The sequence below is a fragment of the Cavia porcellus genome, unplaced genomic scaffold (assembly GCF_034190915.1).
Source record: "Cavia porcellus strain 051 isolate PalLab524CR breed Dunkin Hartley unplaced genomic scaffold, mCavPor4.1 scaffold_26, whole genome shotgun sequence".
Classification (NCBI taxonomy): domain Eukaryota; kingdom Metazoa; phylum Chordata; class Mammalia; order Rodentia; family Caviidae; genus Cavia; species Cavia porcellus.
Genome location: NW_026947509.1, coordinates 5,406,954 through 5,422,816, shown reverse-complemented (window position 1 = coordinate 5,422,816; position 15,863 = coordinate 5,406,954). Strand labels below are relative to the sequence as shown.

The 15,863-nt window shown below is 47.3% G+C and overlaps 1 long non-coding RNA gene across 1 annotated transcript; it reads right to left on the bottom strand.

The window, feature by feature from the left end:
* Window positions 1–2,924: 2,924 nt before the first annotated feature.
* On the bottom strand, window positions 2,925–14,651 carry LOC106028654 (uncharacterized). The gene is made up of 3 exons (XR_001202266.2): window positions 14,308–14,651; window positions 12,339–12,618; window positions 2,925–3,133 (listed from the first exon to the last, which is right to left on the bottom strand). It is a non-coding gene; the product is annotated as an uncharacterized LOC106028654 (long non-coding RNA).
* Between the last annotated feature and the right edge of the window lie 1,212 nt (window positions 14,652–15,863).

Below are 15,863 nucleotides of genomic sequence, written 5' to 3'. Positions count from 1 at the left end.
AAGGCCACAGGAGGGATCAGGAGGGGTGCTCAACATGGCCAGCAGTGTCCGGCCTGATGAAGCCATGCAGGGACAGGAATGACTCCTGTCCAGGACAAGGGAAACATGGTGCTGGACCTGAGGTCTCTCCCTGCATCCCAGCACTAGCAAGAGAGGCTTCATGCTGGGGACGGAAGTGTCATGCACTCAAGCTGGTCCGGGAAGGGCTCTCAGGACGGAAGTGCCCTCTCCACTGAGGGGTTGCAGCATCCAGAGGCTGCTTGTCATCATCATGGTAACCAAGGCTTGTTACCCTGGCTCCTACACCTCAGCTCTAAGCTGGAGCTCCGGACAGCCCCTCTCCTTAAGGTGGAGGGAGGTGGGCGTGAGGAGCACACCTGTGGTATGCTGTCTCTCAAATGCTCAAAAAACGCTGACAGGTGATGGTATTGTGGGAAATAAAAGTTCAGAAGAACAAGTGTTCCAGCAAAGGACTGGACATTTAAGGGCTGTTTGGCGGCTCACAGGATCCTCAGGGGAAAGCAGGTCTCCCGAAGTCCTCAGGCTTGTCCTCCGGGCACTCAGTTTTCCACTGTGCACTCTCTGCCCTTCCACTTCCACAGGGGAGAGGGACAGACACTTCCATCATGACCACTCGGAGTTCCCAGCCTTCTCCTCTCTGAGGGATCAGTTTTATTCCTGCTCCCACGCTACTGTGGTTTCATCAGTTCTCAAGACCACCGGGCAGTCCTGGAAATCTGATGGCCCTCAGTCTCACCATACTGATCTGAGAACCCAGACACCTGAAGCAGAAAAGTGTGTTTGCAAAAGAGAGGCCCTAAAGGCCCTGTGTCATGTGTCACCTCTGAACCCACCACCATCCCAGAGAGGGCCAGGAGGGCCAGGGTGGGGCCTCCGTGGCAGGGCAGGACAGGACAGGCACAGGCAGGAGAGATGCCAAGCCCCACATAGGTTTTGAGGACACAGGGCACAAAAAGAACACATGGTTTTAAAATGAGATTACCACCAGGTATAGTGGCACATACCTGTAATCCCAGCACTTGGAGGCTGGCAAGAAGATCACTGTGAATTCCAGGGCAGCCTGGGCTGCATAGTGAGCTCACGGTCAGCCTAAACTGCAAGCAAGAGCCTGTCTCAAAAATCCAAAAATAAATGAATAAAATGAGATTACGGGAGAAGTTTTATTGACACTTAAGTGACACCACATGGCCATATTTCTCCTGTGTGTGTGGCTACCAGTGCTAGGAACCTTTTCTTTTGCTTATTTTTCCAGAAAGACTTTGACATGCTTGCTTTCCTTGAGTTTGTTTGTTTGTTTGTTTATTTTGGTTTTGGGTCCACTATGCAGCCCATGCTGGCCTCAGGCTCACAGCAATCCTCCTGCTTCAGCTTCCCTGGTGCTGGGATTGCAGACATGCACCACTGTACCTGGCTGTCCCAACAGACTTGTTATGCAGCAGTCAAAGTCCTCCTCTTCCAGTGAAAGAACAACGGCTTTGCACAAAAGTGTGAGGAAAGAGCGGACGAAGGAGGAGAATGGGAAGCAGGCTCACGTGGCCCAGGATCCCTGAGCACTGCACCCCAGCGCTGCGTCCTGGGGTCCTTGCGTGGGCGAGGTCCGCTCCTGCCTCTCCCTCTCTTTAGCCCCGGCTCTGCCCCTGATCATGGGCAGCGACCGGACTCCATCCCAGTGGACCTCCAGGGCCACCCTGCAGCCATGCACTCCAGGGAAGCCGAGTGTTTGAGAACACAGAGTCAGTGCCCGGCAGCCAGGGCCCCAGCCCCTGGAGGTGGCCCGCCTGTCCCCACGCAGCCTGGCGGGACAGCTGATCCTCCCTAATCCCAGCCCACATGGCAGCCTGGTCGCTTTTCATCCATCCATGACCTGCACGGGCTCCTGACGGCCGGCTTTATTTTGGAGCCTGTCAACGCGCCTCTGAAAAGGTTGCACACGTGTGTGCGCAAGGGCAGGGCGGGGTAGGGACGCCATCAATGCACAGCTGGAGGGGAGGCCACCAGGGCCGGGCGGGGCGCTGGCCCCTCACCGAGGCCCCACCTGGAAGACTCCGGAGCGGCCTCCAAGGCGGCAGGCCTGGCTGAGCAGCACTGACCGAGCTTCTCAAGCGAGCAAACCCTCAGAGCCTCTTCACTTGGTTTTTTATTTTTAGACAGCAGCAGAAACGAGCAGCAAGGGGCGGCCAGGGTTGCTCAGTCGCCAAGCGGGCAATTGGGTTAAGATAGGCACCGCGGGCTCTGCAGGCCCAGTGCTGTGAATCAGAGTTCCAGCCCTGACCCCACCGTCAACACGTGCCTTCCCGCACCCAGATCCACAGGTGCTGGAAGGGGGTGCGCAGCTGTCCCACCCCGTCCTCTCCACAGTGGATCATGGGAGACAGGGACGCAGCCTGGCCTGGCCGGGTGTTGTGCAGCCACGAGCCACCATAAGGAAAGTCAGCTATGTGGGCGCCTGGAGCAGGCGAGGAGTACCCGCTAGGCAGGCTGGGGCCCAGAGGGGGTCCCTGAGACTCAGACCTAGCCCAGGCCAGGGACAGGTAGTGGTCTGCGTTCTTAGGCATGTAGGTCCTCCCAGTGCTGGTACAGAGGCCCAACACAGAGGCGCACACCTGTAACCCCGTGCTCTGGGAGGCTGAGGCAGGAGGATCGTGAGTATGAGATCAGCCTGAGAAACTCAATGACTTAGTGAGACCCTGTCTCAACATAAAAAAAAAAAGTTTTTAAAGTTCTAGGGATTATCTGTGTGCAAAGTCGCTGGGTTCAATCCCGGTACTGAAAGAAAGAGAAAAAAGAAAAGAAACGAAAGGAAAGAAAGAAAGCCAGCCTGACGTGGAGCATCCTGATTTCTTTGAGCCACAGGCCCCATGATGACATCAAACTCCCCAGGGGCCACAGGAAGATGGCAGAGCGAGGAGGACACCCAGGTGGCCAGGAACAAGTGGACGCCACAGCGGGTGGGGCACAGCGCCCTTGCTGGTAACCACAGAGCGCGTTGCAGACAGCTCAGCGCACCAGGATGCTGTGGGAGGTCGTGATGGATTGATAACCACCAGGGTCAGCTTGTAACACCGGAGAGCTGAATCAGCGTGGCGCTGGGCGTGGATGGCCCACCGGACCACTGTGGCAAAGACAGAAAGGGAGACAAAGGGAGAGCAGTGTCATTAGTTCTGCTTTGGTGATGCTGTCTGGTGCTGCTGGTCCTCCTGGAGGAGCTTGCGAGCTTCTTCCCTGACGGGAACTCGGCTGTTCTCATTGTCGGAGGAGCTCGGGACCTCACTGTCACCGAGCGTGGCTGCGGTAATCTTCAAGGAAGCCCTGGTCCTTTTGTGAGCGTTGCTTCCTGGCTCCCGTGCAGATCCCTCAGCTGCTGGCACAGCTCCCTCACCCCGCTGGCACAGCTCCCTCACCCCGCTGGCACAGACTTGCTAGCTCCCACCGCTGACCTTGGGCCTTCCCAGTGCAGATCCATAAAACAGATTTGCATGAGTCATTGTCATGGGCTCTAGGCCTGCAGCTGGACTCATGCAGGACACTGCTGTGGGATCCAGGCCCTCAGCTGGATTCTCTAGGTCTTTAGTGTGTGGACAGATTTCCTGAACTTTCTTTGTGTTTGACTCTTTGGGTGTTCATTATAAATAATACTGTAAATTCTGTGTCCTGTAAGTAATTGTTCTCTTTGTAATCCCTGACTATGACAGAAGTTTTAGACATGGTATCAAAACTTATTAAGTATCAGATGCATGGATGCCTGAAAAGTGGCCCAGGAGCAATGTCACCTTCCCTGGACCCTGGACCTTGGACCCTGGCAGGAGCATGGAGAGGCCTCTGGGTCATCTGCACTTCCCAGAAAGGAAAGCCTTCCCAGAGGACCCCCAAGGGCATGACACCAAACCTTCTCTAACATTTTGCTGGAATATTACACACACATAGGAAAGGACACTCCTCACAGCTCAGTGACATTGTCGGGTGAAGAAACAGGAAGCCCCGAGCAGCCCAGAGATGCAGGCTACGAGCTCAACACAGGGAGACGGGATTTTCCACCAACAGCACAGGCTGACTTGCCTGGCCACATGCATCACATCCACATCTGTGCAGTGCTTCTTCTCTGCAGGGTTATGTGCATGAAAGCTGTCACATTTGCAGGACCTAGAGGAGCCTCCCTCTCCGCTAGGATTCAGTCACTTAGACCTTGCACTTCAGGGGGAGCTGGAGCTGGAGCTCGTCACTTCCAAACCCATGCCAGTGTCTGTTGTCACCAGGGTGAGGAGGGTGGTGTCCTGGTAAACACTGAAAGGGTCGTGTGTCCCTCTGGGGGTGGGCAAAGGGAAGAGGACGAGGACAAGGACTTTTCTGGCTTCTTCACACCCTGCTCACCTCCCTCTCTGTATCCTGAGAGCAGCACAGTCCTCGCTCCTGAGCTCACTCATGCTGCCTGCATGGGTGCTCCTGTAGGTGTCCTGTGGGTGCTCCTGTGGGTATCCTGTGGATATCTGTGGATGTCCTGTGGATGTCTGTGGGTATCCTGTGAATGCCCTGTGGGTGCCCCTGTTGTGTGTCTTGTGTCTGCCTGCTGTGTGCACCTGTGTGGGTTCTCAGTGTCCCCGGTGACCCTCTGTGCTGGAAGATGGTCCCACGCAGCCTCTACAAGTCACATCCAGCCTTTTCTCATTTTCACACCAATTGTTTTCCTGAGAGACCACAGGATATGAGGAAGCCTGATCACTGAGTAAAGGCTTCATTGGGGGATGTTCAGCAGCCTGCTGTGGCGGTTTATGACTGGATGAGCCTCACATGTACAAAGGTGGGCTCGGGGAAGGTGAATGGTCAGGCAGCTTACAGCCGACTTGCTGCTGGGAGGCGGGGGCTGGCGGGAAGGAGGCCTGTGCGGTGACCTGCAGTGACCCCTCTCCCTTCCTAGCCCCTTCCTTCTCTCCTTGTTTCCTGGTTGTAATGGCATAAGCAGGTTTTCCTCTCCACGGAGCCAGAGGATGGACCAGAAATCATGAGTCCAAATAAACCTCTCTTCCTTTAGGTTTTGGGTGTGAGATATTGTGTCTCAGCAACAGAAAAGAACTAAGACAGATTTTGGTGCCACAGACACAGGGGTGTGGCTGTGACTGTACCTAGACATATGGTTCGCAAGCCTCCTGAACAGGTTCACTGGAGGAGTCTGAAAAGGCTCTGAGATGCCAGCTGAAGAAGCCACACTTGATGGGAGATGCTGGTAAGTGCTCAGAAGACCAGAAGGAGTATAAAAGGAAGATAATAAAGACCAGGTTTGGGAAGGCTTAGCCAGGGAGAAGGACTCCCCTGGCAGCTGGACTCCTGGCCATGTGTGTTATACTGACAGAAAATGTGTCCTCTTTTTACTGGGTCCTGAGAATTTTTGTGAGACAGCACACCAATAAATCAGCACAGGGAATTTCAAGGCAGCCCAGAGCTTAGCCTGTGGTTTCTACTATGAAACAGGAGTAAAAAGTCCATTTGAAAAGTTCTCAGTTTCCTCAGAAAGGAAGAGCCTGCCAAGTTTTGGCTGAGCAGACCTTGTTTACTTAAACAGATTAGCATTAGAAGAAAATATGCCCTGAGGGTGTGTGAGGAATCTATGAGATCTCACCCACCACAGGCTCAAGGGGCCAAGTCAGTGAAGTTCCATCTGAGAAGGGAGCCCTGGGGCTCTGTGCTGAAGAAGGTCCACCTAGGGATTAGTTCTCCAGGATTTCTTTCACAGTGCTCAGGTATCCAGGCACTCAAAGGCCTCTGCAGCTGTGATCCAAGGCAGCCTGGCTACTGCTTGAGTCAGGTCTTGGTATCATTCACACAGTGCGGGTTTCACAAGCATGTAGAAAGCAAGAGTTGAGGAGTCAAGGGGCCAGGCAGTGAGTGAAGCTGTGAGAATGCAAACTGTGAGAATTGAGGAAGTTGGAGAAATGAGAAACACAGAAAGCCTGTGGAGGAAAGCAAGGGGTCAGTGAGTGGAACCTGCCTGAGAGGGGGGACATGGGGATGTAGCTGGCAATGCCATAGGGAGGAGCTTCCCAAGCCATTTGGAATTCACCCCCCGCCACCACCTGCTGTGGGTGCTGGAAAGTGCAGCTTGCCCACCTGGCTTCTGTCCTGCTTTGCTCCATTCCTTCCCATCCCTCTTTTCCTGCCTTCTGATGGAGGAACACTTACCCTGACCATTGTGGGTCAGCAATAGGTAATTTTCTTTTTGATTTTTACAGGAACTCACAGTAAGAGTTTGCCTGAAGTCTCAGAGGAGAATCTGGTCATGGACTTTTAAGCAATGGTCGTGGTGTTAAGATATTGGCAACTCAAGGAGGGAACTGGGCTCCTGGTGGGAGTGAGTTCCTGCTTAACAGCCCAAGTCCTGGGAGAGTTTAAGATCATCCCTCCTAGTGGTCAAGGACCCACCCAGCTTCCAGCCACACTAGATTAGGCTTAGGAGATTTTGCAGTCCACCCTAGATTATATCCAGTGACCTTCTTCAATAAGGGAAGTTGAGAGCATGTAAGTGCATTCCAGCACATTGGTCCTGGCCTGGGGAGAGCTCTGGACCATCATCCACAGTGGTTAGGTGCCTGCTCAGCTTCCTGGAACACTGGAGGTGGCATGGGAGGTCCTGTGGGCCTGACTGGACCATGCTCAGCAACTTCCATTCAGTCCCAAGAGCCGAGGGTATAGGAGACAATTTGCAACACACTCAGGGGAAGCCTTGGAACAACACTTGAAACACAGAAATATAGGGAAATGACAAAACAAAAGACCAAAATGCAATCTCAAATCTCCACCCCATCCCAAGAAAGCCTAGAAGCCATGTACATGGAAGAAAATATATGCCATATACCTGAAATAATAGCAACTGAAATAAAGAAGCAACTTTGGGAGGCTTTAAAGGAATCCAAATGAGAAATAATCTCCCAGGTAAAAGAAGAAATGATAAAAGTAATGAAAGAGATGCTGAACACATCTAAAGAAGACACAGTTAAAAAATTAGAGGAACAAAACAAAAAGATAGAATCCCTGGATAAACAATATAAGAAAAAAACAGAATACATGAAGCAGATTAACAAAGATATACAGGAAATCAAAAATTCCATTGAAAGTTGTCAAAACCACCTCAACAAAAGTGAAGATAGAATTTCAGACCTCGAAGACAAGATTGCAGCTAGTGAACAGTAAAGATCTTTTTTAAAAATAACAAGGAATCAGGAAATAACAATTCAACAGCTGCAAGATGATGCAAAGAAAAACAGCATAAGATTGACAGGGATAAATGGAAAAAGAAGGGGATAACACAAATGATATCAAGATATTTACAGACGTCATAGCTGAAAATTTCCCAAACATGGGAATGGAAACTGACATATGGATTAGTGAAGCATACAGAACCCCAAATAGCCATAACCAAAATAAAACTACACCCAGACATATAATAATCACCATTCCAGAAATCCAACATAAGAACAGAATATTAAAATCTGTTAGAAAATACAGATCACCTATAAAGGAAAACTTATCAGAATCACAGCAGACTTCTCAACACAAACAATGAAGTCAAGAAGAGCATGGAATGAAGTATCTAAGATCCTAAAGGAAAATTACTTCCAACCTAGACTGATGTTTCCTGAAAAACTGCCCTTCAAAATGGATGGAGAAATAAGATATTTCCATGACAAAGAACAAGTAAAGAACTTCATGTCGCCAAGCCAACCCTACAAAGAATACTGTAAGACAGTTTAGATACACATAGAAAAAAACCACTAAGTAAGGCAGACAATTAAACAGAATGGAAAGATTAAGATGCAACAGCAGAAAGATAACATGTCAACAATAAACCAATATATAACAGTTACTACCATTAATGTAAATGGTCTCAATTCACCAATGAAAAGAAACAGACTGGCAGAATGGATCAAGAAACAACATCCAACCATAATGCGGCCTACAAGAAACCCATCTAACCCAAAAGGAAACTCATAGACTGAAAGTCAAAAGATGGAAAACTATACTCCATGCAACAGGAACCAAAAAAATAGCTGGGGTAGCTATTCCATTTGCAGACAATGTGAACCTCAAACCAAGAATGATCTTAAGAGATAAAGAAGGTCATTACATACTGGTCAGGGGAAAACTTCAAGAGGAAGAGATAACAATCTTGAATATATATGCACCAAATGCTAGAGCACCCAGTTATAATAGAAATGAAAAATCAAATTAGCAATAACACAATTATAACAGGAGACCTTAACATACCATTGACACCAAGGGACAGATCAACCAGACAGAAAATCAGCAAAGAAGTAACAGAACTGAATCACACCTTGAACAAATGGACTTGATAGACATATACAGAGTGTTCCATCCAACAAATTCAGAATATACATTCTTCTCAGCAGTACATGGGACATTCTCTAAAATAGATCATATACTAGCCCATAGAACGTATTTAAATAAATGCAAAAGAATTGAAATTATTCCATGTATGTTATCAGATCATATTGCCATGAAACTAGAAATTAATGAGAAAAGAAACTGCAAAAAAACCACAAACTCATGGAAAATGAATAATACACTCTTGAGTAATCAGTAGGTCACAGGGGCAATTAAAGAAGAAATTAAACAATACCTACAAGCAAATGAAAATACAAATACATCTTAATGGAATCTCTGGGATGCAATGAAAGCAGTCCTCAGAGGAAAATTTATTGCATTCAGTTCCCACACCAGGAAAACAGAAAAAATACAAATAAACAGCCTGACGCTACACCTCAAACATCTTGAAAAAAAAGAGCAAGTCAAGCCCAAAGCCAAAAGAAAGGAAGAAACTATAAAAATCAGAGCAGAAATTAATGCAATAGACATTAAGAAAACAATCCAAAGAACCAATGAATCAAAGATATGGTTTTTTGAAAGATTAAATAAAATTGATAAGCACCTAGCCAATCTTATTTTTAAAAAAAAGATAAAGCTCAAATTCATGCAATAAGGAATGAAAAAGGTGAAATCACTACAGATTCTGTGGAAATCCAGAAGATCATCAAAACCTATTTCAAAAATCTCTACTCTCATAGGTTCGATAACACAGAAGAAAAGGACAGATTCTTAGAAACATATGAAGTATCAAAGCTAGGTCAAGAAGATATAAAACTGCTGAATAACCCAATTTATATTAATGAAATTGAAAATGTAGTTAAGTCCTTACCTACAAAGAAGAGCCCAGGCCCAGACAGATTGACTGCGGAATTCCACAAGAAATATAAAGAAGACTTAATGCCGACACTCCTCAAACTCTTCATTGAAATCAAAAGGGAAGCAATCCTTCCAAAGTCATTCCTGGAAGAACATATTAATCTATTGCCAAAACCTGAGAAAGACCCAACTAAAAAAGAGAACTATAGGCTAATCTCCCTAATCAACACAGATGCAAAAATCCTCAATAAAATATTGGCAAACAGGATGCAGCAAATCATCAAGAAGATTATACCCATGACCAAGTGGGATTCATCCCAGACATGCAGGGGATGGTTCAACATAAGTAAATCAACAAAAGTAATCCACCATATCAATAAAGCCAAAAGTAAAAATCACATGATCATTTATACAGATGCAGAAAAAACTTTTGATAAGGTCCAACATTCATTCATGATATGAACCTTACAGAAAATTGGAATAGATGGTCTTTACCTCAATATGATAAAGGCCATCAATGACAAACCAACAGCCAGCATCATATTAAATGGCCAAAAACTGAATGCCTTTACCTTAAAATGAGGCACAAGACACGGATGTCCCTTATCACCACTCCTATTCAACATAGTACTGGAAATATTAGCCAGAGCAATTAGACAAGAGAGAGAAATAATAGGGGTAAAGATAGGAAACGAGGAAGTTAAATTATCATTATTTGCAGATGACATGATACTCTACATAGAAGACCCCCTAAACTCCATTGAAAGACTCCTAGATATAATAAATAAATTCAGCAATGTAGCTGAACACAAAATCAATACTCAAAAATCAATAGCATTTCTATACACTAACAGCAAAATCACTGAGAAGGAAATAAGAGAAGCCACATCCTTCATACTAGCACCCCAAAAAATGAAATACTTAGAAATTAATCTCACAAAAGAAGTAAAATATCTATACAGGGAAAATTATAACACCCTGAAAAAAAAAACAAATTGAAGAGGATCTCAGAAAATGGAAAGACATACCTTGTTCATGGATAGGAAGAATAAATATTGTGAAAATGGCCATTCTCCCAAAACTATTATACAGATTCAATGCAATCCCAATGAAAATACCATCAACATACCTCATAGATCTAGAGAAATCACTCCTAAAATTCATCTGGAACCAGAAGAGACCTAGAATAGCAAAGGCAATTCTAAGCAGCAAAGGCAAGGCAGGAGGCATCACAATCCCAGACTTGAAGTTATACTACAAAGCTACTGTAATAAAATCAACATGGCACTGGCATAAAAACAGATCTGAGATCAATGGAATAGATTAGAAGATACAACCATAACTACCAACACACTCAACCACTTTATCTTTGCCAAGCAGGTTCACTGGAAGAACGACAGTCTTTTTAATAAATGGTGCTGGAAAAACTGGCTTTCCATATGCTGAAAACTAAAACTAGACTCATGCATATCACCATGTACTAAACTAAGATTTAAATGGATAAAAGATATCAACATTAAACAGAAACACTAAATCTGTTGGAAGACAAATTAGGTAAAAGTCTTGAAGACATAGGGGTAGGTAGAGAATTCATGAACAAGAATCAAACCGCATGGGAAATACTTCCCAGAATCAATAACTGGGATCACGTCGTATTAAAAAGTTTCTGCATGTCAAAAGAAATCTCCAACATAGTGAAAAGAAAACCCACAAACTGGGAAAAAAAATCTTAGTGAACTGTCCCTCAGACAAAGGACTTCTGTCTAAAACTCATAAATTTAAAAAAAATCAGACACCTGAAATTCAAGGACCCAATCAAAAGAGGGGAATCTGAGATGAATACATAGTTCTCAGATGAAGAAATACAAATGGCAAATAAATACATGAAAAAATGTTAATCACCATTTGTCATTAGAGAAATTCAAATTAAAACAACACTGAGATTCCATCTCACTCCAGAAAGAATGACCAGGATCAAGAAAACTACCAACAACAAATTCTGGAGAGAGGCTGTGGGGGAAAAAGGAACTCTCCTGCACTGTTGGTGAGAGTGTAGATTCTCACAGTGCAACCACTGTGGAGGTCAGTCTAGAGATTCCTCAAAAAGCTAAGATTGGAAGTCCCATTTGTTTCAGCTAATCCACTTCTAGGCATATTCCCAGAAGAACTGAAAACACCATACCACATGCACCCATGTTTATAGCAGCACAATTTGTAACAGCCAGATCTTGGAAACAACCTAAGTGTCCATCAACTGAGCAATGGATAAAAAGGTTGTGGTATTTTTATACAATGGAGTACTACGCAGCTATAAAGAATGACCACCTTGAGATATTAATTTCACCTTGAGTGAAATAAATCAAACTCACATGTATAAATACCATACAGTCTCCCTAGTGTAAGAAATGGTAAGAATACATAAGAGTTTGTGGTAATCATGATTCCCTATTAAATGGCTTTGAAGCCTTATAATATTTTCATTCATAAACTGGAATGGTTTTATCCTGGTTTGTTTGATTTTATTTTCTGTGATAGTATGAACAGCTATTTTGAAGAAAATAAGACATTATAATAGCCAGTGCTGATTTAATATCATCTTGCTCTGAAGTCCTACCATGCTTTTGTTCTTCTGTTTCCATTGGTTCTATCATGTTGTATCTTATCGGATTTTATTACGTGTGATAGTATAAACAAATTTTCTATGGAAAATGAGATATAGTAGCCATTGTTCGTTTTCTGTTATTTGGTCCTGAATGCCCTGTAATACTTTCATTCTGTTGAATGGTTTTATACTATTTTGTTATGTTTGATACTATTGTATATGAAGTTATCTCAACTATTTCAAATAAAGAGACATTACGATAGTTACTATTAATTACAGGTTGTCTTGGGGTGAAATACTATGTTGCTTACACTGTTCTGTCCTGGTCTGCTTTGTTATGTCCTCTTTTGTCTTAATCTCTTTAAAATAAAAAAAATTTTAAAAAGATATTGGCAACTCTGAAATGAACTAAATGCATTTTGCATAAAGAGATGCCCATGAATCTCCTGGGGGCCAGGGGTGGAGTGTCCAGTTCAGAGCTGGAGGTCCCCTAAGAGCCTCACTGACTGGACCATGGGGGCTTCACCTGCTGTTGGTGGGGAGAGAGGGTCACTGGGGCGCGGCCTGGACAAGCGTGTCTCTCCCTGGGTCTCCGCTTCTCTCCCTGGTGTGACACGAGCAGTGTTTTCTCACTGTGCCCTGCTGCCATGAGCCCGGGGACTATGGACTTTACAAAATCAGCCTCTCGGTAAGTTGCAAGTGCCAGGTTTTACATCCCAGTGATGCGAAGGTGCGGAAGGCAGCTGCCGTTGTCCAGCTGGGCTCCGCGCTGTGGTCCTTCCGTCTGTCTGTCTGCACTGGGGGACCTGGAGGTATAAACAGAGCACGGCATCTCACTGCACACTCACCATGTGCTTCCCCGACTCGTCCCAATGAAACAGCAGCCCCTCAAAGAGAAGGGGTTGGGGTTTTTCCTTTAAAAAGTATGCTGCAGTTCATGGCCTTAATTGACACTGTTAAATGACGAAATGCAATTTGTAATTCAGTTTTTGAAAATGTCCTATGAAAAGGCAGAGAAAGAAGCAAAGCCAAAGCAGCTCGCCCGAGTGTCGTCTATATGCTGCTGAAATCTTTGGTTGTGGAATCGCAGCGCTGCTGGACGGGAGCTGACCCCAGCGCAAATCGCAGAATGTTTCCTCCCAGCTGACAAGCACCACAGCGAGCCAGAGACCGAGTAAAGAGAAAGGGAGACACCGCGGGTGCCTGGCAGCTTTGTGTGTGTGCCCTGGGCTAGCACTGGGTGGGCACCCAGTCAGGGAAGGAGGGGTCTGCCTGCTGAAAGGGGCCCCAGAGGGCCCGTCAGCCACGGGGACTAACCACATGGGGCAGCCCTGGCCAACTTGCAAGAAGATGAGCTTCAACCTAAAGACCAGGCCACCTTATTTACACAAACTACACAAGAACACAAGAAAGAAAAGAAAAAAGTGCAAAATCTCTATCGATACCAAAATCTCTGGAAACACACACCACCTCAAGATGAAAAAGAAGCAGGAGTTTGGTGACAATTAAAGGAAGCCGTGAGGTGACGGGCCAGTCGTCCACCTGGGCCGCCGGCCACCTTCTCTGACTGCTCTTCCTCCTATGCTCATCTGCTTGGTGCTCTGTTGTCCATTTAATACCAGAATGACACGTACAGACCTGCTGCGATCACCCACCCCTGTATCCTCAGGTCGTGCTGGAAGCCCCTGCAATGAAGTCAGAAGATGCCAGTCCCTCAATGCCCCTGGCACACAAGGCTTATGGTCCAGGATGGCACCAGAGAGGCCTCGGGGCCTGCTGTCTCCACCCCGGGCAATTACAGAGCACGCACACGGGCTGTGCTCTGGCTCTGGAGTTACAGCTGTGCAGAAGAGAACCAAGGTGGTCAGCTGCAGTGGGCAGTGGTGGATTTCTGTAAATAGAGCCCTGTGCATTTCTGGGAGCCGCCTGGCAGGCGCTGAATGCCATGGACTGATGGGCAGGGTCCAGCACTGGAGAGGAGAAAGGAGGGGGACCCAGGAGGGGACAGGGTGGCATGCGGAGCACATCAGGGGGCGACCTGGAAGGGCACAGTCCAGGTGAGGCAGCAGGCGACCACAGCCCATTCTGGAAGGGCTGCTGTGTGGGTGGCAGTGCAGAGGCCCGGTGACCTGGGAGGCGGGGGGAGAGGGTGCCAGAGAAGGGGCAGAGTTTATTCTGCGGGTAAGGCTGGGGATGCGGAGCCCAGGTGTGGAGCAGGCTGGGGCCCAGGGTCCCACTCCAGCAGTGTCGCCGTCACTGCTCCTGCACAGCAGGGACAAGAGCAGAGCAAGACCACAGAGGGGTGACAGCGTGGAGGTGGGCGACAGTGGGATGGTTGCCAGGGCACCGACCCCACAGGCTCCTCAGAAAGTCAGGCTGCAGGAGGGCGCGGGGGAAGGCCAGCACCTCCAGACCTCCTGCTTACACCCCACCACCCCAGACCTGCCTGTTCCACCTCCGGGCTTTGAACACCGCACCCCGCCCCGTTCTCTTACCCAACAGTATTTCCAGGAGCGATCACGAACGAGGTGATACACAGCCGTAACCCTGGCACTCTGGGAGGCTGAGGCAGGCAGAACTCCTCCAGTCCAAGCCCACCTGTACTACCTAGTGATTTAGCAGCTGCTGTCCAAAAGAAAAAGAAAAACTACAGATGCAGCTCACAGTGATGATCCTGAGTTTAATTCTCAGTAGTACAAAATAAATAAATGCACACGGTAGTAGTGACTTGGAAAGAGACACAGCGGATATTTCCTTCCATTGAGTCTCATATATTTATAATCACGCTATTAAGCAAGAAAGCAAAATTAAAATACGAGAAAAAATAAATACAGCACGAAGTGGGAGGGAAAGCCTAACTGCAACAGCTTTCAGCTGACCGACAGTTTTGAGCCGTGACCGTTTAGTTACAGCATAGCATGAGGGAACTTTATTTATGTGCTGATTCGGTGACTAAAGAATGCACCATGTAAGACTAAGAGCGCCGTGCGGATGACACGCAGGTTGCCCCGGTGTTTTTTACTTGCTCTTTGGTTTTAAGTCAATATTTTAAGAAGAAGAAGAACTTTAAATTTTGTAGCTGTTTTTACAGGCAAATCCCTCCTGTCCCGGAAAACACTCTGCCCTACCAGCCTCTCCCCCGGGACCATGCCCAGCTGCTCTGTCCAGCTCCAGAAAAGACAGAAGCACGCAGCGCATGAAGCCCACCGCCAAGTTCCAGGGCCCCCCTGGGCCACGGAGGCCCCCTCCCCACTGCGCAGGTGCACAGCCTGCCTGCCGGGGGCTCGCTTAGCTCTCGCCCTGTGTGTTCTGAAATGACCCTGCCCTGCGGGGACCTTCGCAAGACTTCCCTGGAAGCAATCCTGATGATAAAGGCGTGCTGGGCCGCACAGCCAGACGCTGTCTGGGATTTTGTGTGCCACCAGTTCCATCTTATCTGCCGGGCACTTTGAGGCAAAACAGAAGCCGCTGTCGCGTGCCGGATCCACTCAGCATCTGTGGGCATCTGTCTCTCCAGGTCGGGCATCCTCCGAGCCGGTCACCTCTGGCCTGGAGACAGACGCAGGTTTCAGGAACACGACCTGGAGACACTGGGAGGACCCAAGCTGAGCACGTTGGCTTTCTCTGCTTTTACCTACTCAGAAACAAAGGATAGAGGCATAGACACCCATATCATGGAATTAATTTTATAAAAAGTAATTCACCCACACACATTTATACTCAGAGATCAAACGAATAAAGACCAAAATGTTTGCCATAGTTATTATCCTCAAGTGATTCAGCAAGAGGCGATGTGTGTCCTAGGAATATTTACTGCTGTTTTCCAAATGCTCTAGCATGAATATTTGCTACTGTGGTCATACGACAAGCAATGGAGCCATCACACTGCAGAAATGGGCCCATGTAGGGGCTGCTTGCTGTGCAGCTGCGGGGAGAGCTGCAGTGAGGGGCAGAGCCTGAGAAGCCCCACAGTCAGGGCATCCACAGTGCGGGTCAGGGTGTCCACAGTACAGGTCAGGGTGTCAACAGTGCAGGTCAGAGTGTCCACGGT